Below are 23,750 nucleotides of genomic sequence, written 5' to 3' on the forward strand. Positions count from 1 at the left end.
ATGGGGACAAAGCATTGGTATTTACACCTTTGTTTTCTGAGAACAACGAAATGAGCGGTTTGTGGTCGGTTTCAAGCACAAACCGAAGTCCAAATAGGTATTTGTGCATTTTCTTAACCCCATATACACATGCTAACGCCTCTTTCTCGACCATACTGTAAGCTCTTTCAGCCTTAGACAGACTTCTAGATGCGTACGCAACCAGTTGGTTGAAGTTTGCCCGATACATTGTTTTGCTGTAACACACAGCCGACCTGTACGAAGATGCATCACAAGCTAGCACTAATCGTTTGCATGGGTCATACAGTACAAGTTAATTTATTAGAACAAAGTAGGTTTCTGGCCTTCTCAAAGGCTGTCTCTTGAGATTTACCCCAAACCCAGTCGTCACCCTTACGTAGCAACATGTGCAACGATTCCAGCAAAGTGCTTAACCCGGGTAAAAAGTTACCAAAATTGTTGGGAGTCCCAGGAACGAACGCAGCTCCGTCGCATTCTGGTCTGGGTGCATTCTTGATGGCCTCTTGTCTTTGAGTCCGTGGGTCTGATGCCGTCTGCCGCAATCTTTCTCCCCAAAATTCGACCTCCGGCACCAGGAAAACACACTTGGAGCGTTTCAGCCCGAGTCGACTTAAAACCTCTTCCAGGTTGTGCAGGTGTTCGGTGGTGTCACGACCGGTGATCAGGATGTTGTCTTGAAACACAACGGTACGCAGAACCGATTTCAGCAGACTCTCCATTTTCCTCTGGAAGATGGCAGCAGCCGAGCGAATCCTAAAAGGGCACCTGTGGTATATAAACAGTCCTTTGTGCGTGTTGATGCACCGTCAATCTTTTCGAAGATTCAGCCAGCTCCTGTGTCATGTAGGCAGAGGTTAGGTCCAACTTGATGAATGACTTCCCCCCTACGAACGTTGCAAACAGGTCATCCGCCTTGGGTAGCGAGTACTGGTCCTTGATGATTGTTACCTTGTAGTCGCCGCAGATTCTGACCGTGCCATCGCTTTTCAACACCGGAACAATCGGACTGGCCCACTCGTTGAACTCGACTGGCAATAGGATTCCCTCTTGTTGAAGTCCAGTTCGATCTCGACTTTCTTCCTAATCATATATGGAACCACACGAGCCTTGTGATGAACGGGCCTTGTATCAGGGACTAGATGGATCTGCACCTTGGTGCCTGTGAAGTTGCCGATGCCTGGTTCAAATAGCGATGGAAACTTGCTCAGCACTTGGGCGCACGAGGCATCATCCACTGAAGATAGTGCTTTGATGTCATTCCAGTTCCATCGAATCTTTCCCAGCCAGCTTCTGCCGAATAGCGTTGGGCCATCGCCTGGTACAATCCAGTGATAAATCATGCACAGCTCCATCATACAATACCTTAACTGCCACACTGCCAATGACTGGTATGAGCACTTTGGTGTAGTTGCGCAGCTTTGTCTGAATCGAGCTCAGTTTGGGCCTTTGTGCCTTGTTGCCCCACAGTTTTCAAAAGCCTTCTGACTCATAATTGACTGACTCGCCCCAGTGTCCAACTCCATTGATACCGGAATACCGTTCAATTTGACTTTCAGCATAATAGGAGGTGTGTACCCCATACACTTCTTCCTTGGGTGGAGTTGCCTCTCGTTTGTTCGGCGTGATCCGCGCCGGATCGATCATCCTCTGCCGACTCTGCCATGTGGCGAGTCGCAGCACTCTTGCACATTCGCTGGAGGTGCCTAATTGTTTCGCAGCCTTTGCACACATAGTGCGTGAATCGACATTAATGGGCTCAATGATTATCCCCGCAGCGCCAAGTGGTGCTGATGGATTTGGATTCACGCCCAATGGCGGACTCTGGGTCATCCTAAGTCTTGCAACTGCAGACGTGTAGGCCCTGCCATATGCAGTTCTGCCTGCAAGCAACGTTATTTTATGCACAGTACTTGCCGGTGAGCTTCGATGCTGGGAAGATATCTGTTTGGTATTATCGCTGATGGGTATGAATGCCTGGGCTATCGTGATGGCCTTGCTCAGGTTTAGAGATTCGGCGGACAGCAGCTTGCGAAGAATGATTTTGTGGCTGATGCCAAGCACAAAAATTCCCGCAGCATTTCCCCCAAAAATCCAGCAAATTTGCAAGTTCCTGCAAGGCGTCTCAGGTCAGCGACATAACTCGCCACGTCCTGGCCCTCGGAGCGGTGGTGCGTGTAGAAGTGACACCTGGCCATTAAGACGCTCTCCTTCGGCTTGAGATGTTCCCGAGCCAGTGTACACAACTCTGTATGTGTCTTCTCCATTGGTTTCTCCGGTGCCAGCAGATTCTTGATGAGGCCATATATTGTGGACCCACACACGGTGAGGAGAATCGCCTTGCGCTTGATCGCTGTATCGTCCCCATCCAGCTCGTTGGCCACAAAGTACTGGTCGAGACGTTCAACAAAGGCTTCCCATTCATCACCCTCTATAAATCTCTCTAAAATACCAATGGCAGCCATGACCGCGTGAAAGTTCATAATCTGTTACTCGTCGCCAATTGTTGAGTATGGAAGAATTCCACAAGACTGAGTACTGAGAGCTAAAACTGATGTGACCCTAGTCTCTTTAATACAACTCCAGAGTGCCTAAGTAGCATGGCAGACAACCTTTTATACTCCCTTGCACGAGGTGTGCAGGTGACTCTTGGGCCTCCAACAGTTGCGCCGTCTGGTGGCAAGTCTTACACAGTTACAATGTTTACATACATAACAGCGAGGTCAGGGAGGGGAAGGAAATTATCCTAGGATCCGACAGCAATGGGTGTACTGAGCTTGGAGGTACGGAGTGGTCCAGAATCTGGCAGCAATAGGGGAATGGGGTTTCCCGGACCTGGTGGTATGAAAGGCAAGGTGGGGTGAGAAACAAGGAATTTGGCATCATTAAGTCCCTTTATGGTTGGTTTATTGGTTGGAAAATGTTTTAGGACAACCCAATTTTGTGAAAGGCACTATATAAATGCAAGTCCTTTCCTTCTTTATAGCCATAAATGTAATCTGTTTGGTCAGGGAATTTTGAAGATTAGACTAGAAGTTCAGTTTCACGTTGTGGCTGAAAAGCATCCAGTAATTTAAGATTGTTTTGCAACTGTAAATATATGAAAAGGTTGCAACTGTAGCCAGCATTACTGCAATTTCAAACCACTTAGCTTCACAGCCTATACCTGACTATAATGAAGAAGAAAGCTGTAGACTGCAGGGAGATATCAATGAATTGGTCAGGTGGGTAGAACAGTGGCAAATGGAATTCAATCCAGAAGTGTGATATAATGCATTTAGGGAGGGCTAACAAGGCAAGAGCATACACATTAAATGGTAGAACACTAAGTGTAGAGGAACAAAGGGCCCTTGGAGTGCATATCCACAGATCCCTGACGGTAGCAAGCCAGGTAGGCAAGGTGGTTAAGGTGGCATATGGAATACTTGCAGTTATTAGCCTAGGCATAGAATACAAAAGCAGGGAGGTTATGCTTGAACTGTATAAAATGCTAGTTAGGCCACAGCTAAAGGAGTGCGTGCAGTTCTGGTCACCACATTACAGGAAAGATGTGATTGCACTAGAAAGAGTACAGGGGAGATTTACGAAGGTGTTGCCTGGACTGGAGAATTTTTAGCTATGAGGAAAGGTTGGATAGGCTGGGTTTGTTTTCTTTGGAACAGAAGAGGCTGAGGGGAGACCTTATTGAGGTGTATAAAATTGAGGGGCCTAGATAGAGTGGATAGGAAAGACCGATTTCCTTTAACAGAGGGGTCAATAACCAGGGGGCATAAATTTAAAATAATTGGTAGGAGGTTTAGAGGGGATTTGAGGGGAATTTTTTTCATCCAGAGGGTGGTGGGGGTCTGGAACTCACTGCCTCAAAGGGTGATAGAGGCAGAAACCCTCACCACATTTTAAAAGTACTTGGATATGCACTTGAAATGCTGTAACCTACAGGGCTATGGACCAAGAGCTGGAAAGTGGGATTAGGCTGGATAGCTTTGTCAGCTGGCGCAGGCACGATGGGCTGAAATAGCCTCCTTCCGTGCTGTAAATTTCTATGATTCTATGACTCCAAATTACCATTAAAGCTTTTTGCTCCGTAGCTAAATGAATCAATGTTCCATCATTCCAATTATTCCTCAGCAGAACCCTGAACGGAAGGAGCATAGACATCCCTGCTTCTTTCACTCTCAACTATAAGTAGTATTTAGTCAGAACTTGGCCAATGCTTCATTAACTGACCTAGTAAGACCATAAATGTGGGTCATCCTCCAAGTACTGGTTGGCAGCACACAACGTTAACAGTACAACCAGTATTGTGTAACCCCTTCAGTAGTTTTTTTGTTAACTAAGAATGATCAAAGGAATATAGTCATATTCTTCAGTTGTCAACCTTACACCCTGCATCCATCTACGGGCTGGATTTTCCAGTGCTGTCCGCCTCGGTTTTCACACCGGAAGGCCGGCAATGGCGGGGGTGAGCTCTTCTGGAGGGGCAGTCAGCTTCCAGCGCCCCGCCGGGATTTTCAGGGCCGGTTTCGGTGGGGCACGGAGCATTACCGCCCAGAAGTAGTGAGCCAGAAGTCGCAACGCCCCTAGTTGCGACATCGGCTCACCCTTTGACTCCCGCTCGACCCATATACCTCGCAGTACGTCCTGCTGAGACCACCTGTGAAAACGGGTGGTCCAACCTATACCGATTGCAGTGAAGAAAGTAATGTCCACCTCAGGTAAGTGTGATTGATTTTCTTTTATTTTTTTTTTGCGATTTATGTTATGGTGGCGTGGGCTGTGTATTGGGAATGTTTTTGGTGTTTTTTGTTGAAGTTTTTTTTCTCCCCAGGCCTCTCAGAGCACTCCGCAACCGGCTGTTTAGCTTGGGATTTTCGCATGCTAAGCCGGCTGAACGCCCTAAGAGAGGTGTACAACGCCTCCCTTTGCATTCTGCCCCACACTCAGGGCCCAGCTGCCCAATTTTGCTGAGGCGCAAACTGTTCCCAAGCAAAAACTTTACTGCCCCGTCGCCATTACCGCCTCGAAATCAGCAAAACCGAAAACCCAGCTCAACATGCCTTATAACCAGGTTTATATTCCCAATTGGTATCTAGCTCCAAACTTTGATCAGCGATCACTTGTACTATGTCTTATTTTGTTACAGTTGAGCACCTGCGATTTTTGCTGTCATCTCATGGGTTCTTATTCTGTGGCACACTTCCTGGTTCTTGAGGTTGTGGACGCACACCAGGCTGGGTGTGTCTGTGTGACAAAAAATGTTTTTGTCTGTATTAGATGGTTGATTTTAATCCCTTATTACTAGTTACAGAACATGCACAGGGTTAAGATTCAGTTCTGACGAATGGTCATCAACCTGAAACATTAATTCTTGTTTCTCTCCACAGATGCTGCCTGACCCGCTGAGATTTCCAACATTTTGTGTTTTTATTTAAGATTTAGTTATTGCTAGCTATATTTTTTGCAAGGTGGAGGGTAATTAGATTACAGTCTGGCATCCTCAGGACAAAGTAGAAACATGCATAGTTCTGGAAATCCTTGACTAGCACAATTTTGGTGGTTACCATTGTATCTGGATGGGAACCCAGACAGGTTACCTGAACTGGAATCAATGGGGGTATATTTTTGTATCAAGAAGTCTGTGGCTGGCTCCTACAGAAACAAAGTTGGTTTGCATATGCTAATGTAGATTGAAGGCAGAGGCATTGGGCCCAAGTTTCCACATGATTTGCGCCTGATTTTTAGGAGCAACTGGTGGAGAACGGACTATCTTAGAAATCGCAATTCTCCACATTTTTTTTTCTACAGTTCTAGTCAGGTAGAACAGTTCTACTTTGGAACAGAATTTTTTCTTCAAAAGGGGGCGTGTCCGGCCACTGACGCCTGATTTCAAAGTTTCCACAGTGAAAAGGTACTCCAAACTAAAGTAGAATGGAGCAAGTGAAGATTTTTGTAGAACTGAAAAAACCTGTTCTACACATAAAAAAATCAGGCGCAGGTTACAAATTAGGCGTACAGAACGAGGTGGGGGGGGGAGGGGGGAGAAGGGAACTCATTAAATTATACAATAAATCCTTATTTATACTTCTACAAATATTATACAAATAAATCCAACCTGAATAAACATTTATAAGCAAAGAAAAGATTAAATAAACCATCTTCCTACCTGTGTGAAAGTGCTTCAGGCACAGAGAATGCTGCAGTCAGCCTGAGGCGCCCGTTCTTCCCGTGGGGGGGGGGGGGGGGGGAGGAGGAGGCGCCCATTCTTTCCCGCGGGGGGGGGGGGGGGGGGGAAGAGAAGGAGGCGCCCGTTCTTTCCCACGGGGGGGGGGGTGGGGGGGGGGGTGCGCCCGTTCTGCCCGCGGGAGGGGGGGGGGAGGGGGGAAGAGAGGAGGCGCCCGTTCTTTAACACAGTAAAATTCCCCAAGGCGTGTCACAGGAGCATTAACAAAATTTGACATCGAGCCACATAACCAAAAGCTTGGCCAAAGAGCTAGGTTTTAAGGAGTGTCTTAAAGGAGGAGAGAAAGGTAGATAGGTGGCAAGGTTTAGGGAAGGAATTCCATAAAAGACTTGGAACAATACTTCCATTGACTAATTTTATCTCAGAACATAAGAAATAGGAGCAGGAGTAGGCCATTCGGCCTCTCGAGCCTGCTCCACCATTCAATATCATGGCTGATCTGCTACCTCAATTCCACTTTCCTGCACTATTCCCATTTCCCTTGCTATCCAAACATCAATCGATTTCTGTCTTGAATATACTCAACGACTGAGCCTTCCAGCCCTATGGCGTAGAGAATTCCAAAGATTCACCACCCTCTGAGTGAAGAATTTTTTTCTCATTTCAGTCCTAAATGGCCGACCCCTTATTCGGAGACTGTGTCACCTGGTTCTAGACTCCCCAGCCAGTGGAAGCATCCTCCCTGCATCTACCCTGTCAAGCCCTGTAAGAATTTTGTATGCATCAATGAAATTACCTCTCATTCTTCTAAACTCTGGAGAATACAGGCCTAGTCTACTCAATCTCTCCTCATAGGACAATCCCCCCCATCCCAGGAATCAGTCTGGTGAACCTCCGTTGCACTCCCTCTATGGCAAGTATATCCTTCCTTAGGTAAGGAGACCAAAACTATACACAATACTCCAGGTGCAGTCTCACTAAGACCCTATATAATCGCAATAAGACATCTTTACTCTTATACTCAAATCCTCTTGTAATAAATCCCAACATACGATTTGCTTTCTCAATTGCATACTGTACCTGCATGTTAACTTTCAGTGATTTGTGTACAAGGTCCCTCTGAACACCAACATTTCTTATTAAAAAAATACTCTGCTTTTCTATTTTTCCTACCAAAGTGGATAACTTCATTTCTCCACATTATATTCCATTTTACATGTGTTCTTGCCCACTCACTTAGCCTGTCTATATCCCATTGAAGTCTCTCTGCATCCTCCTCAAACTTACATTCCTACCTAGCTTTGTATCATCAGCAAACTTGGATATATTATATTTGGTCCCCTCATCTAAATCATTGATAGAGATGGTGAATAGCTGGGATGCAAACATCGATCCTTGCGGTACCCAACTAATTACAACCTGCCAACCCGAAATTGACCCGTTTATTCCTACTCTGTTTTCTGTCCGTTAACCAATCCTCAATCAGTGTTAGTATATTGCCCCCAATCACATGAGTCCTAGAAGGCAGTCCACAATCTGTAACCAGCAGAAAAATGGGTTAGGTTGAGTCTATGACAGTGGTTCACCATATAAGTAAACATTCATGTTCAAGGTACAATGTATGTTGAAACATAGCTCAGGAGAATTGTCTATTATTTTTATACAGTGTGTTGTGAAAGATAGCAAAATTTACAGCAACCATCTCTTCTATATTTAATACCATTCATTTACCTTTTCTATGTTGAATTAACTGTCTGTTGGTTTATATCCTGAGTCCCAGTTAGGTAGCGTGTATATTCAATCCCTCTATTGGAGAATCACATGGTGGTATGTAGTACATTCCAGTAAGCCAGTATACAGCGGCAGGGATTCTCTGTTTGATCCTCAGGTCTCACTATTCTTTATTTAGATCCTAGGCAGGTAAAAGATACATTGGGGATGGGAGGAGTGGTCAGTGAAGCTGAACCCAAGTAGAAAGACTAATATAAAACTCAAACATAATCACTCTCCAGCCAACTGATGGGAGAACTGAGACCATCCATTAAATCACCACAACCTTGAGGTCACATAAGAGTCTAGTCATTCGCCTAAATGCTTCAGGATGTCACATTCCTGGTCAAGCAATAATATCCTTATATTGTCTGGAACAGCCTCCAGAAATCAATCTTACATTTTTATTTTCAAACCATAATTTTCAAATAACTCTGCAATTAATTTTTCCTCAATTTCTTATTCTTTTGCTTGTATGTTTCAAAAATAGTCTGGGTCCTCCCTCATGCTTTGCAAACAACCAACAAAACCTTGACATTTGTATCAAGTCAAGGGGATTCCTGGAATTTGGGAGCAGAAGGGTCTTGGGATACAGGAAGACTGGGGAGGAGAGTTCTGGGTCCATGGGAGTTGCGGTGGGGTGAGGTAGAGGGTCTGATTGCACTCAGGGATTGCCAAGGTGTGGCAGCATGGAAGTCAGGGTGACCAACGAGAATGGGGCCAAATTGGCCTTGTACCCTTTTAAACCGCAAGGTGCCACACCATTTCCAGTTGTCAACTAGTTCCTACCTTAAAACACGGTGCACCATGAGTGTGTTTGGTGAGTTCTAATCTTTAATACACATTCATTTCGATAAACAAGCAAAAATGACTACATAAAATGCTCAATGATTTATTTGTGGCTTCCCAGTATTTCATGCTAAAAAAAAAACTGTTAGGCTGCACAAAATGGTTTGCTGTCTTTCTCAGAAGTGAAAATTTTCAATACAAATTTGAAGAGTGATTCACATGGATAGTAGCCAATCAAGAGCTACCCAATAATTCAAACTAATCTTCCAGTTCGGTCTAAATCACTTGAAAAAACAAAGAAGAATCCTCTTCAACTTTTTCCAGTAAGACAAAGAAATTAATTGTGGAAAACCTTATTTGTTTTACTTCCTAAATATCAGTAAAAGCTACAGGTGCTGTTAATCATAATTATTGTCTAACTGCCTGACGAGTAAAAAATGAGCAGTTTAATAGAAAAGGAGCAGTTAATATTTTAAATGTGAAACTTACCTGAAACAAGGGCGGTAAGAGAAGGGATAACCAGCCGTGGATAACCAAGGAAATAAAGGAGAGTATCAAATCAAAGACCAATGCGTATAAGGTGGCCAAGGTTAGTGGGAAACTAGAGGATTGGGAACATTTTAAACAACAGCAAAGAATGACTAAAAAAGCAATAAAGAAAGGAAAGATAGATTTCGAAGGTAAACTTGCGCAAAACATAAAACAGATAGTAAAAGCTTTCACAGATATATAAAACGGAAAAGAGTGACTAAAGTAAATGTTGGTCCCTTAGAAGATGAGAAGGGAGATTTAATAGTGGGGAATGTGGAAATGGCTGAGACCTTAAACAATTATTTTGCTTCGGTCTTCACAGTGGAAGACACAAAAACCATGCCAAAAATTGCTGGTCACGGGAATGTGGGAAGGGAGGACTTTGAGACAATCACTATCACTAGGAGGGTAGTGCTGGACAGGCTAATGGGACTCAAGGTAGACAAGTCTCCTGGTCCTGATGAAATGCATCCCAGGGTATTAAAAGAGATGGCGGAAGTTATAGCACTTGCATTTGTTATAATCTACCAAAATTCTCTGGACTCTGGGGAGGTACCAGCGGATTGGAAAGCAGCTAATGTAACGCCTCTGTTTAAAAAAGGCAGGTAACTATAGGCCGGTTAATTTAACATCTGTAGTGGGGAAAATGCTTGAAACTATTAAGGAAGAAATAGCGGGACATCTAGATAGGAATAGTGCAATCAAGCAGACGCAGCATGGATTCATGAAGGGGAAATCATGTTAAACTAATTTACTAGAATTCTTTAAGGATATAACGAGCATGGTGGATAGAGGTGTGCCAATGGATGTGGTGTATTTAGATTTCCAAAAGGCATTCGATAAGGTGCCACACAAAAGGTTACTGCAGAAGATAGAGGTACGAGGAGTCAGAGGAAATGTATTGGCATGGATAGAGAATTGGCTGGCGAACAGAAAGCAGAGAGTCGGGATAAATGGGTCCTTTTCGGGTTGGAAATCGGTGGTTAGTGGTGTGCCACAGGGATCGGTGCTGGGACCACAACTGTTTACAATATACATAGATGACCTGGAAGAGGGGACAGAGTGTAGTGTAACAAAATTTGCAGATGACACTAAGATTAGTGGGAAAGCAGGTTGTGTAGAGGACAGAGAGAGGCTGCAAACAGATTTGGATAGGTTAAGCGAATGGGCGAAGGTTTGGCAGATGGAATACAATATCGGAAAGTGTGAGGTCATCCACCTTGGGGAAAAAAAAACAGTAAAAGGGAATATTATTTGAATGGGGAGAAATTACAACATGCTGAGGTGCAGAGGGACCTGGGGGTCCTTGTGCATGAATCCCAAAAAGTTAGTTTGCAGGTACAGCAGGTAATCAGGAAGGCGAATGGAATGTTGGCCTTCATTGCGAGAGGGATGGAGTACAAAAGCAGGGAGGTCCTGCTGCAACTGTATAGGGTATTGGTAAGGCCGCACCTGGAGTACTGCGTGCAGTTTTGGTCACCTTACTTAAGGAAGGATATATTGGCTTTGGAGGGGGTACAGAGACGATTCACTCGGTTGATTCCGGAGATGAGGGGGTTACCTTATGATGATAGATTGAGTAGACTGGGTCTTTACTCATTGGAGTTCAGAAGGATGAGGGGTGATCTTATAGAAACATTTAAAATCATGAAAGGGATAGACAAGATAGAGGCAGAGAGGTTGTTTCCACTGGTCGGGGAGACTAGAACTAGGGGGCACAGCCTCAAAATATGGGGGAGCCAATTTAAAACCGAGTTGAGAAGGAATTTCTTCTTCCAGAGGGTTGTGAATCTGTGGAATTCTCTGCCCAAGGAAGCAGTTGAGGCTAGCTCATTGAATGTATTCAAGTCACAGATAGATAGATTTTTAACCAATAAGGGAATTAAGGGTTACAGGGAGAGGGCGGGTAAGTGGAGCTGAGTCCACGGCCAGATCAGCCATGATCTTATTGAATGGCGGAGCAGGCCCGAGGGGCTAGATGGCCTACTCCTGTTCCTAATTATTATGTTCTTATATGTTCAAAGGTTTGAGAACTTGTGTCATTGGCCCTGAAATTGCAGTCTCCCTGACATTTGAAAGATATCGCAACTTCCGGGTTTCTGCATGCACTTGCGCATGAGCGAAATCTGGAACTTGCTGTTTGGCTTTTATGACAGGCTGGATCTTTAAAGCAAAAACTTTTACGATATTAAAGTCAAAAAAGACAATTTAATGGATGCATTTATTTATGTTCTTGTGAAACACGTCATTTTTTACGCTTTTATTTTGCTTGCAACTTTATGTTGGACATTAGGAATGTCAGTTACTGAAAAAATATTTTCTAAGAAGTTTTTTTTCTGATTAGATTGGTTCACCATCTTTTGATAGACTCTTCTGACTAATCATTCAGGATTTGTTGTTTCCATAAGTCCCTAGTAATTTCATACTGTCGTCACTTTTCTTACAATTATCATCTTCCCTACCTCTTCAGTTCTGACTGGATGTTGTTTTACTTTGAGCTAACCAGCAAATGTAACAGTACATGAAGTAAGTGTTACACAAGAAGTGAGTGCAGGCGAGTTCTTCCATAAGCAAATGTGGCACTCAATTCTCTCCAACAAGAAAGTGGCTAGGTTAACAGTTCCAAAACAGCTACCAATCACACTTAGAGGACAAGCAGATGCATAAAAACACCACAGGTTAAGTCATCCTTACTATTTCTCTGTCTGTGGGGAAGTTCAGTTACATTTCTGCCACAGCCCCAACAAGGCTCAGACTGGGAACTCATTGCATTGTGAAAATTAATCGAGAATTCAGTGCATTTTAAACTGGACAGTATCTTACCAAAGAAACTTTTTGTTTGGTGCACTGTTCATTTTTGGGAGGGAAAAACAGTTTACGTATCACATTTTAGTTTTTTTGCACAAAGCAAAACATTACCAAAAACGATTCTATGTTTTGACCATTGACTAGAGTTTCAGTAGTTCATCAGTTCACCATAACCCCAAGGTAATTCGTGACAGCTATGTTATCACTTAGTAAGTTACTGGACAATTTACCAAATTGAAAATAACTAGGACTGCATTCATTCCATGTTTATCAGGTTCCAAAAACAATTTTGTTTTTGACCCATGAACTTCATATACACATCCCCATATGCACCTCTTACTTGTCCAAATTAAAATATAATGTTCCCTCACCTAGGGCCCAATGTTCCCCAACTCCTTTTTTCGGTGCACTTGCCCTAAATGCGGCGACTTTGGCGCTGGAAACGGCACCGAAAAAAGTGGCCCCATCCTGGCATATAAATTGGCCAGAAAAAGCAACAAACCTGATAACTGGGAGAAATTTAGAATTCAGCAGAGGATAAAGGGTTTAATTAAGAGGGGGAAAATAGAGTACAAGAGGAAGCTTGCTGGGAACATAAAAACTGACTGCAAAAGCTTCTATAGATATTTGATGAGAAAAAGATTAGTGAAGACAAACGTAGGTCCCTTGCAGTCGGTTTCAGGTGAATTTTTAATGGGGAACAAAGAAATGGCAGACCAATTGAACAAATACTTTGATTCTGTCTTCACGAAGGAAGACACAAATAACCTTCCGGAAGTACTAGGAGACAGACGGTCTAGTGAGGAGGAGGAACTGAAGGATATCCTTATTTGGTGAGAAATTGTGTTTGGGAAATTGATGGGATTGAAGGCTGATAAGTCCCCAGGGCATGATAGTCTGCATCCCAGAGTACTTAAGGAAGTGGCCCTAGGAATAGTGGATGCATTGGTGATCATTTTCCAACAGTCTATCGACTATGGATCAGTTCCTATGGACTGGAGGGTAGTTAATGTAACACCACTTTTTAAAAAGGGAGGGAGAGAGAAAACGGGTAATTATAGACCAGTTAGCCTGACATCAGTAGTGGGGAAAATGTTGGAATCAATTATTAAGGATGAAATAGCAGCGCATTTGGAAAGCAGTGACAGGATCGGTCCAAGTCAGCATGGATTTATGAAAGGGAAATTATGCTTGACAAATCTTCTAGAGTTTTTTGAGGATGTAACTAGTAGAGTGGACAAGGGAGAACCAGTGAATGTGGTGTATTTGGACTTTCAAAAGGCTTTTGACAAGGTCCCACACTAGAGATTGGTGTGCAAAATCAAAGCACATGGTATTGGGGGTAATGTACTGATGTGGATAGAGAACTGGTTGGCAGACAGGAAGCAGAGAGTCGGGATAAACAGGTCCTTTTCAGAATGGCAGACAGTGAATAGTGGAGTGCCGCAGGGCTCAGTGCTGGGACCCCAGCTCTTTACAATATACATTAATGATTTAGATGAAGGAATTGAGTGTAATATCTCCAAGTTTTCAGATGACACTAAACTGGGTGGCGGTGTGAGCTGTGAGGAGGACGCTAAGAGGCTGCAGGGTAACTTGGACAGGTTAGGTGAGTGGGCTAATGCATGGCAGATGCAGTGTAATGTGGATAAATGTGAGGTTATCCACTTTGGGGGCAAAAACACGAAGGCAGAATATTATCTGAATGGCGGCAGATTAGGAAAAGGGGAGGTGCAAGGAGACCTGGGTGTCACGGTTCATCAGTCATTGAAAGTTGGCATGCAGGTACAGCAGGCGGCAAATGGTATGTTGGCCTTCATAGCTCGGGGATTTGAGTATAGGAGCAGGGAGGTCTTACTGCAGTTGTACAGAGCCTTGGTGAGGCCTCACCTGGAATAGTGTGTTCAGTTTTGGTCTCCTAATCTGAGGAAGGATGTTCTTGCAATTGAGGGAGTACAGCGAAGGTTCACCAGACTGATTCCCGGGATGACTGGACTGAGATACGAGGAGAGACTGGATCAACTGGGCCTTTATACACTGGAGTTTAGAAGGATGAGAGGGGATCTCATAGAAACATATAAAATTCTGACGGGACTGGACAGGTTAGATGCGGGAAGAATGTTCCCGATGTTGGGGAAGTCCAGAACCAGGGGACATAGTCTTAGGATAAGGGGTAGGCCATTTAGGACTGAGATGAGGAGAAACTTCTTCACTCAGAGAGTTGTTAACCTGTGGAATTCCCTGCCGCAGAGTTGTTGATGCCAGTTCACTGGATATATTCAAGAGGGAGTTAGATATGGCTCTTACGGTTAAGGGGATCAAGGGGTATAGAGAGAAAGCAGGAAAGGGATACTGAAGGAATGATCAGCCATGATCTTATTGAATGGCGGTGCAGGCTCGAAGGGCCGAATGGCCTACTCCTGCACCTATTTTTCTATGTTCTATGTTTCTATGGAGCAAGTTTATTGGGGAAAATGACGTTTTTAAAACTTACGCCAGAAAAACCAACTTACTCAAAAAAAATTGGAGCAAGTCATGGCCAAAATTGGGCTCCTAGTCAGTACTGATATAATTACAGCAGTGTAATTTCTAGTTTTTAATGATTGTTTTGAAGTTATTGCCCTATAGCCTTTTTATTGTAGAAAGGATCACACTTATTAGCCACAAATTACATTTTTAGATGCTAATGAATTCCATTTCACTGTTAGATTCCTGTCAGTCAAGAAAGCCAGAACTAGAAAAGTGTAAACATCAGCCTCTTTTGGGAATAAAGAAAAAACACAGCTTAAAAAGCTCAATTTTATCAAAAAATATTATAAATTACAAGCTGCATTCCTTAATCTAAATCTCCGATCAATATTACTAATGACAAGCTTTTAAAATTCTGATAAGGAATTTAATAATAACATTCAAAGCTACAACATTGTGGATTCAAGACCTAGTCCAGAACTTGAGCACATCATCGAAACCAACACTTCAGTACCAAACTGAGGAAGTGCTGCGTTGTCAGAGATACCATGTTTTGAATCAGACATTGAACCCAAGGCTCCATCTTCCTGTTGGGTGAACATAGACGATCCTGCACTTTTATTTGAAGAGAAGCGAGGGACGTCTCCCACTGTCCTGGCCAACATTTGTATTTTAACCAACATGATCAAACACAAAATAACTGCTCATTTATCTCATCTGCTGTTTGTAGGAACTTGCTGTACGCAAACTGGCCATCATTTTTGCCTACATAACAACAGTAACTACAATTTAAAAGTAATTCATTAGCCGAGAAGTTCTTTGGGAGATTCCAAGGACCCGAAAGACCAAAATAAATGCAACAGTTTTACAACATTTTTATGAACTAATGTTGTTGCTTGCATTTAACTCATGTCATGAATTCAAGTTTAGCCTTACCTCATGACATTAACAACTTGCATTTATATAGCACCTTTAAAACATCCCAAGGCGCTTCATAGGAGTAGGAGCTTTGTCAAACAAAACACCGAGTCATATTAGGGCAAACAAAGAGTTAGGTTTTAAGAAGCATCCTAAAGAAGGAAGGAGGTAGAGAGCAGAAAGGTTTAGGGAGGCAATTCCAGAGCAGAGGGCTTCAGCAGCCAATGGTGGAGCAATTAAAATCAGGGACACGCAAGAGGCCAGAATTGGAGCAGCACAGATATCCCAGAGGGTTGTCGGACTGGAGGATGTTACAGAGATAGAGACGGGAGAGGCCATGGAGGGATTTGAAAACAGATTTCAAATACTGTTGAATCTGCTTCCACCACCCTTTCAGGTAGTGCACATTCAAGATCGTAACTGAAATCAAATTTGGAATCGTGCCTGGTTTGTCAGAAATTGGTAGTGTAAGTGCTGTGCATTCTCTGAAATCATAGTGTTAGCGCTGTGTGTTCTCTGAACTCGGTAGTGTTCGTGCTGTCTCTTCTCTGAAATCAGTATGAAATCATTCCAGACAAAGTGTTGGGTAAGTATTGTCACAAGAACACAAGAAATAGGAGGAGTAGGCCATTTGACCCCTCGAACCTGTTCCGCCATTTAATAAGATCATGGCTGATCTGATCATGGACTCAGTTCCACTTCCCTAACCGCTCCCAAGAACCCTTTATTCCCTAATCGCTCAAAAATTTGTCTATCTCTGCCTTAAATATATTCAATGACACAGCCTCCACAACTCTCTGGGCAGAGAATTCCACAGATTTACAACCCTCAGAAGAAATTCCTCCTCATCTCAGTTTTAAATAGGTACCCTTACTATAACAGTTCCAACTGCTCAATTTATTTATATTCATGTTTTCCATTGTTTAAGCAATGCACACTATTCATAATTTTAATCGAACAAAAATTATTTCAAGATTACAGATTAAATAAGTCATTTCAAACAAGGTGGCCAAAGTGGACTTAATACAAAATATGTGCTTTCATAATTTTATCAAATGTACAATATTTGAACATTACAGGTTAAAGGGTTAATTTCAGCCAATGGGGTCAAAATGGTCTTAATATTAATACATTTCAGTGTACAAAAAGGTTATAATGCCATAAATTGATCAATCAAGATTATAAAATGTGCCTATTGGGAGGGGCCTTCGGAGGAAGACTAAGTAATGTAATGGTGGATACTGGTTTCAAACCCACTTAGACAGACATGGTGAAGTCTACCATCTGTTGGCTGGAAGGGTCCTATGTGAAATGAGTGATAAGTCTCAGCAGTTTGTAGGATGAGTTGACATTAATTGGCGATCTCAATCAAAGGGGCCGCAGGATGGCTGGGATAGGAAGTGGTGTAGTAGTAGACACTGATGCAGTAGCGATTGCTTGCTTGGGGTTGGAGCTGAGCTGCATTGAAATACATCGAAACTGGGAATGGTCCATTTTCTAGCACTGATGTGCCTTAACTTGATGAGGTTAACATTTACCAAATAAATAAAAAAATCAATGTTACAGACAGAGAACAAAGTCCTCATCAGTGTACAGAGAATGGTCCAGGCTTCAATATAAAAGCTGCAAATAAAGCTCCAACTTTACCCCTCTACTGCAAATGATGACGAAAAGATCTAAACTCCTTCCAATAGATGAAATTGTCACTTCTGAAAGCCAGTCTCTGTGCTTTAACACAGAGTGGTTAACCAAAGTACTCTTCAAGCAAGTCTGTCTTCTTCCTCTCAATGGTTAACCACAGGACTCGTCAAATGACTTACACTTTAAAAAAAAATGCAGAATTTGTAGACACAAAGGTTGAGCAATTCTCATATCTTAATCTTAAAATAATCAGCCATGATCTTATTGAATGGTGGTGCAGGCTCGAAGGGCCGAATGGCCTATTCCTGCACCTATTTTCTATGTTTCTATGAAGTATTTTATTGAACAAGATGTTATGGTCAAATGTGACAGGATTAATGAGACTCCACAACAACATTTCAAATTATAGAATCACAAAAATTTACAGCACAGGCAGCCATTTGACCCATCACATATGTGCCAGCCATAAATGAACTATCCAGCCTAATCCCACTTTCCAGCTCTTGGTCCATAGCCTTGTAGGCTACGGCACTTCAAGTGCATATCCAAGTACTTTTTAAATGCGATGAGGGTTTCTGCCTCTACCACCCTTTCAGGCAGGAAGTCCACCACCCTCTGGGTGAAAAATGTTTGCAACTCCCCTCTAATCCTTCTACCAATTACTTTAAATCTATACTCCCAGTTATTGATCCCTTTAAAAGGAAATAGGTCCCGCCTATCCACTCTATCTAGGCCCCTCATAATTTTATACACTTCAATTAAGTCTCCCCTCAACCTGCTCTGTTCCAAAGAAAACCCCAGCCTTGCAATCTTACCTCATAGCTAAAATTCTCCTGCCCTGGCTACTCCTCATAAATCTCCTCTGTACTCTCTCGAGTGTACTCACATATTTCCTGTAATGTAGTGACCAGAACTGTAGACAGTACTCGTATTTACCGAGGCGTATGAAAGCACAGGCCTTACGCTAAACATTAGTAAGACAAAGGTCCTACACCAGCCTGTCTTCGCCGCACAGCACTGCCCCCCAAACATCAAGATCCACGGCGTGGCCCTGGACAATGTGGACCACTTCCCTTATCTCGGTAGCCTCCTATCAACAAGAGCAGGCATTAATGATGAGATCCAACACCGCCTCCAGTGCAGCCTTCGGCTGCCTAAGGAAAAGAGTGTTTGAAGATCAGTCCCTCAAAACTGTCACCAAGGTCATGGTAGTAATACCCGCCCTCCTGTATGGCTCGGAGACATGGACCATGTACAGTAGGCACCTCAAGTCGCTGGAGAAATACCACCAGCGATGTCTCCGCAAGATCCTGCAAATCCCCTGGGAGGACAGAAGCACCAACATTAGCGTCCTCGTCCAGGCCAACATCCCCAGCATTAAAGCACCGACCACACTTGATCAGCTCCGCTGGGCAGGCTACATCATTCGCATGCCAGACACGAGACTCCCAAAGCGAGCGCTCTACTCTGAACTCGTCCACGGCAAACGAGCCAAAGGCGGGCAGAGGAAACGTTAAAAGGACACCCTCAAAGCCACCCTGATAAAGTGCGACATCCCCACTGACACCTGGGAGTCCTTGGCCATAGACCGCCCTAAGTGGAGGAAGTGCATTCGGGAGGGCGCTGAGCTCCTCGAATATCGTCGCTGAGAGTGTGCAGAAATCAAGCGCAGGCAGAAGGAGCGTGCGGCAAACCAGGCTCCCCGCCCACCCTTTCCCTCAACGACTATCTGTCCCACCTGTGACAGAAACCGAGTTCTCGTATTGTACTGTACAGCCACCGAAGAACTCATGCTACGAGTGGAAGCAAGTCTTCCTCGATCCCGAGGAACTGCCTATGATGGTGATGACGACGACGATGACACAGTACTCGAGATGCGGCCTAACATTTTATGCAGTTCAAGCATAACCTCCCTGCTCTTATATTTTATGCCTCAGCTAATAAAGAAATGTATTCTGTATGCCTACTTAACCACCTTAACAACCATCTTTCGAATGAGCCATTTAAACCAAAACCGTCTGCTCCCTCAGGTGGACGTAAAAGATCCCACGGCATTAGTTCAAAGAGCAGGGGAATTACCGTCTGTGTCTTGACCAATATTTATCCCTCAATGAACATTATTAAACAGATTATCTGGTCATTATCACATTGCTGTTTGTGGAGTTTGCTGTGCGAAAAAATTGGTTGTCGCGTTTCCTACTTTATAATGTGACTACACTTCAAAAAGTACTTCATTGGCTGTAAAACACTTTAGGACATCCCATGGTCGTGAAAGGCACTATATAAATGCACGTCTTTCTTTCTTTATCTACCTGTCCTACCTTCAGTGATAATTGTGATAATGGTTTTAAAAATGATCCTATTATTTAACAATAACTTTCTAAATCCCTCTGGGTAATTAAGTGAGTAAATGCACCACCCAATATGGTACTAAGGTAACCAGATCAAGAAAGTTGCAGATTTGACTGATGATGTGTGCAGAATTATCTTATCTCAGTGGGGGTATTATAATTGGACTATATCTATGGACTACAATACTGAAAAGTTAGCCAGGTTTCTTATTCCTGATCTTGATCTGCTAACTCCTGCTGGAAAATGTGCATATGTGGACAGCAGGCAAGGGCAGTATTAGACTCCAATGTGATGATGTCCATCAGTTAAACAGCCATTTGGGTGAGATGCCAGAAGACTGCTGTTGTTTGAAAATCCATATCCTAGCATAAGTAAATGCCTTCAAGGAGAGTGAAGAAAATGCAAAAGATATTTTGTTAGCCTAATTGCAACCCACATGAATGGCCACCATACCGTAAATACAGTAATCGATTGCAGTGTTTCCAATACAAACAGTACCAAACTTCCACATCATAACTGGCACTAGATAGATACTGAAAAATAAAAGGAATGACAATGGAATTAAAGACCAACCTTTGAAATATCACAATTCACAAAACTGAATACTTATGGCAACAGCTTAGTCATGGAAATATCCTAATGTCGATCAAAGCAGTACTTTTTTTTAAATGCAAGAGAAACAAATTGATAGCTACCAAATATCCCTATTGACATTATGACTTTTATCTTGACCAGTTTATCAGGAAAGATGCTGAACAAAAGCAAGGAGCTTCCTTGGAAGGATACTCAGGATATCCAAAGCACTTCACAGCCAATTAATTACTTTTGTTTTGTAATCACTGTTGCAATTTAAGAAGAACAGCAAAAGCTGTTCTCAAGCACCTCGCAGATAAATTACAGCACTCTGGATACAGGTCAGTTTAGTTCCACTCCAGCAGGGAGCTTGTTGACTGAGGTGGAGCATGGCAGCGAAGAAGATTGAGAAGAGGGTTGGAGAGATGACGTGGCCCTGTTTGACCCGGGCCCAGATGTGGATTGGGTCTGTAATGGATCCGTTGGTATGGATCATGGCCTGCATGTCGTCGTGGAGCAGGCGAAGGATGTTGACAAACTTTTGGAGGTATCCGGAACAGAGGACCAGGCTCGCGGTTGACAGTGTCAAAGGCCTTTGTAAGATCGAAGGCGACCATGTATAAAGGGCTGGCGCTGCTCCCTGCATTTTTCCTGCAGCTGTCGCGCTGTAAAGATCATGTCCGTTGTGCCCCGTAGGGGACGAAATCCGCATTATGATTCTGGGAGGAGCTCCTGGGTCACAGGGAGAAGACGGTTGAGGAGAACTCTAGCGACAACATTCCCAGTGGCTGATAGCAGGGAGATTCCCCTGTAGTTGCCACAGTCAGACTTGTCCCTTTTTTTTTAAATGGTCACGATCTCAGAGATCTCCCGGCATGCTCTCCTTCCTCCAGATGAAAGAGAGGAGGACATGTATCTGCGCCAACAGCGTCTCTCCACCATACTTTAGCGCCTCAGCAGGGATTCCATCCGCTCCCGTAGCCTTGTTCTTGAGCTGTTTTATGGCTTTACCTACCTCGTGCAACATTGGGGTTTCACTGAGGCGGTGGTGGGTTGTATGCTGCGGGATGGAGTCGAGAACACTCGCGTCAAACGCAGAGTCTCGATTGAGGAGATCTTCAAAGTGCTCCTTCCAGCGGGCCCTGACAGCCTCAGTGTCCTTGAGTGTTTCCCTGTTCTTGGCCAGCAGTGGGGTGGGGCCTTGGGAGTTTGGACCGTAGGTAGCCTTGACTGCGATGAAGAATCCTCGCATATCATGGCTGTCAGCTAATTGTTCGATATCCTGTGCTTTCTCCATCTGTTCTTTAGGTCCCGGGTTTTTTGTTGGACCTCAGCCTTGAGCCGTCTGTAATGTTGCTTTGCTGCTCCAGAGTTGGGTTGTTGCTGGAGGCTCAGAAATGTTCTGCGCTTGCAATCTATTAGTTCTTGGATCTCCTGATCATTTTCATCAAATCAGTCCTGTTGTTTTCTGGTTCAGTGACCAAGTGTCTCTTCACAGGCACTGGTTATGGAGGCCTGGAGGCATTCAGCATCTCAGGGTCATCAAAGCACGCCAGGTTAGCTGTGAGGCGCTGGCTGTATAGGGTTCTCTTAGCTGGGTCTTTAAGTGCCCCGGCATTGACTTTTTTGCGGCACTGCTTCTGCTGTCCCCTCTGCTTTTGAGCAATGTTAATGTCGATGATCGATCGGATTAGGCGGTGGTCCGTCCAGCAGTCGTCAGCTCCTGTCATGGCGCAGGTAATGCGCACATCCTTGCGATCCCTGGCTTGGACGATGACATAGTCGAGCAGGTGCCAGTGTCTGGAGCGAGGAGGTTGCCACGATGCCTTGCATTTGTCCCTCTGGCGGAACAGGGCATTAGTGATGAGGAGTTCATGTTGTAAACATTTTGTCAGGAGTACGGTACCGCTGGAGTTGGCTTTCCCAACCCCCTCTCTGCCAATCATGCCTCCCCAGAGGGCTGTGTCTTTGCCGACCCGGTGTTGAAGTCACCTAGGAGGATCAATTTATCACCCGCGGGGACGCGGGACAGGGATGTTGCGAGGTTGGAATAAAATCCGTCTTTGTTCTCATCCATTGCATCGAGTGTTGGGGCGTACACACTGATGACTGTAGCGCATTGGTTTCGGGATAGGGTGAGTCGGAGAGTCATGAGACATTCGTTAACCCCGCAGGGGGAGTCTTTGAGGTTGTCGACCAGCTCATTTTTGATGCCGGCGTTCTTCCTCTGCTTTTCCTTTCCAGAAAAAGGTGTAATCTCCACCTTGTTCCTTGAGTTGGCCTTCCCCTGTCCGCCGGGTCTCGCTTAGGGCGGCGATGTTGGTGTCAAAGCGTCTAAGTTCCCGGGCGACTGTGGCGTTGCGGCATTCCGGCCTGTCGCTGTTGGAGTTGTCCATGAGGGTCCTGACGTTCCAGGTCCCAAACTTCATGTTAATGAAGTGGAAGATGCCTGTGCGCGAGTTCTTTTAACGTGGGGTAGCTGCTGAACCAGCAACCACACGGGCTTGACAGAGCTGCGTCTTGGTCCTGTGGCAAGGGGGTCCAAGACGACTGGAGACCTGGCACTGCTGTATGAGCCTAATTACCTACGGCGAGTTGCTGGCTGCAAGCTCGGCGCCGAGTAGCACCCTTGATGGTAGGTGGCCCGAAGCTTGGTTGGGGGGCAGGCATTAGGAAGGTCAGTTGTCCGCTGGAGTTCCGAGGGACGTTTTAAAAGTTTCTTCCAAATTTTTCCAAAGTTATTTAAAAGTTTCTCTGGAGGTTTCAAAAGAAAAATTCTCCAACTTGTTTAAAAGTTTTTTAAAAAATTATCCCAAATGGTTTAAAAAGTTTCTCAAGTTGATTAAAAGTTAAAAATGTAGATTAAAAGTTAATTAAAAGTTGATTAAAAGTCTAAAATCTAAGTCAGTAGTCTACAACCCAGTCAGTGTTCACCGCTAACGACCTAGGGCAGGTACAGCCTGTCTTTGGGCCGGGCCGGCCAGCTGGCTGGCTGGCTGAAGAGACCTGGAGTGCGAGGCTGGGCCGGGCTCTCTGGCCGAAGGGACCTGGAGTGCGAGGCTGGGTCAGACCGGCTGGCTGAAGGGATCCAGAGTGTGTCACTGGGCCAGGTCGGCTGGCCGAAGGGACCCGGAGTGAGCTGTTGGCCCAGGCCCTCTGGCCGAAGGGACCCGGAGTGAGTTGTTGGGCCAGGCCCTCTGGCCGAAGGGACCCGGAGTGTGAGGCTGGGTCAGACCGGCTGGCTGAAGGGACCCAGAGTGCATCGTTGGGTCGAATCCTCTGGCCGAAGGGACCTGGAGTGCGTTGTTGGGCCGGCCGACAAGCTCTTCTATCAGCTGCCTCTCTGCTGTTTTGTACTCAAAGTGAAAGATCTCAGTGATGGGGAATATAACACTTTTCCACTTTTGCCACACTGTACAAGCATTGAACATCTCCAGATCGGGTACTTCACTGTCCAGATGCAGAGAAAAGCACGCTCCATCTAAACTGCACCAATAATATGGCTTATCAATAAACACTATGGGTTTCGGTTGTCGGCGAAAACAGTAGTTTTACGCCAAAATTACCATTTTCGATGCGCTACTGTTTTAGGCCTAAATTTCAGCCTTTACTTTGATAAACTCGGCGTTGCACGAGGATTCACGGTGCAAACCGCGAGTTTCGGCAACTTTAGGCAGAGGCCTGTAGCACTGCAAGTGGG

At 44.5% G+C, this 23,750-nt stretch overlaps 1 protein-coding gene across 5 annotated transcripts in view; it reads right to left on the reverse strand.

Annotated features, from left to right (window-relative positions):
• Positions 1-23,750, reverse strand: part of rab5b (RAB5B, member RAS oncogene family) — an 87,093-nt gene that overhangs the window by 57,209 nt on the left and 6,134 nt on the right. For 3 of the 5 annotated variants that reach the window (XM_070875957.1, XM_070875959.1, XM_070875961.1), the window contains exon 2: positions 7,931-8,111. The exons of 1 other annotated variant lie outside the window; for it this stretch is intronic. The gene's annotated coding sequence lies outside the window, so the exon portion shown is untranslated. Of the gene's footprint in view, positions 1-5,169; positions 5,260-7,930; positions 8,112-23,750 lie in introns of all 5 variants that reach the window. One more of the 5 variants, XM_070875958.1, reaches the window with a different exon arrangement.

The sequence above is a fragment of the Pristiophorus japonicus genome, chromosome 3 (genome assembly GCF_044704955.1).
Source record: "Pristiophorus japonicus isolate sPriJap1 chromosome 3, sPriJap1.hap1, whole genome shotgun sequence".
Lineage (NCBI taxonomy): Eukaryota > Metazoa > Chordata > Chondrichthyes > Pristiophoridae > Pristiophorus > Pristiophorus japonicus.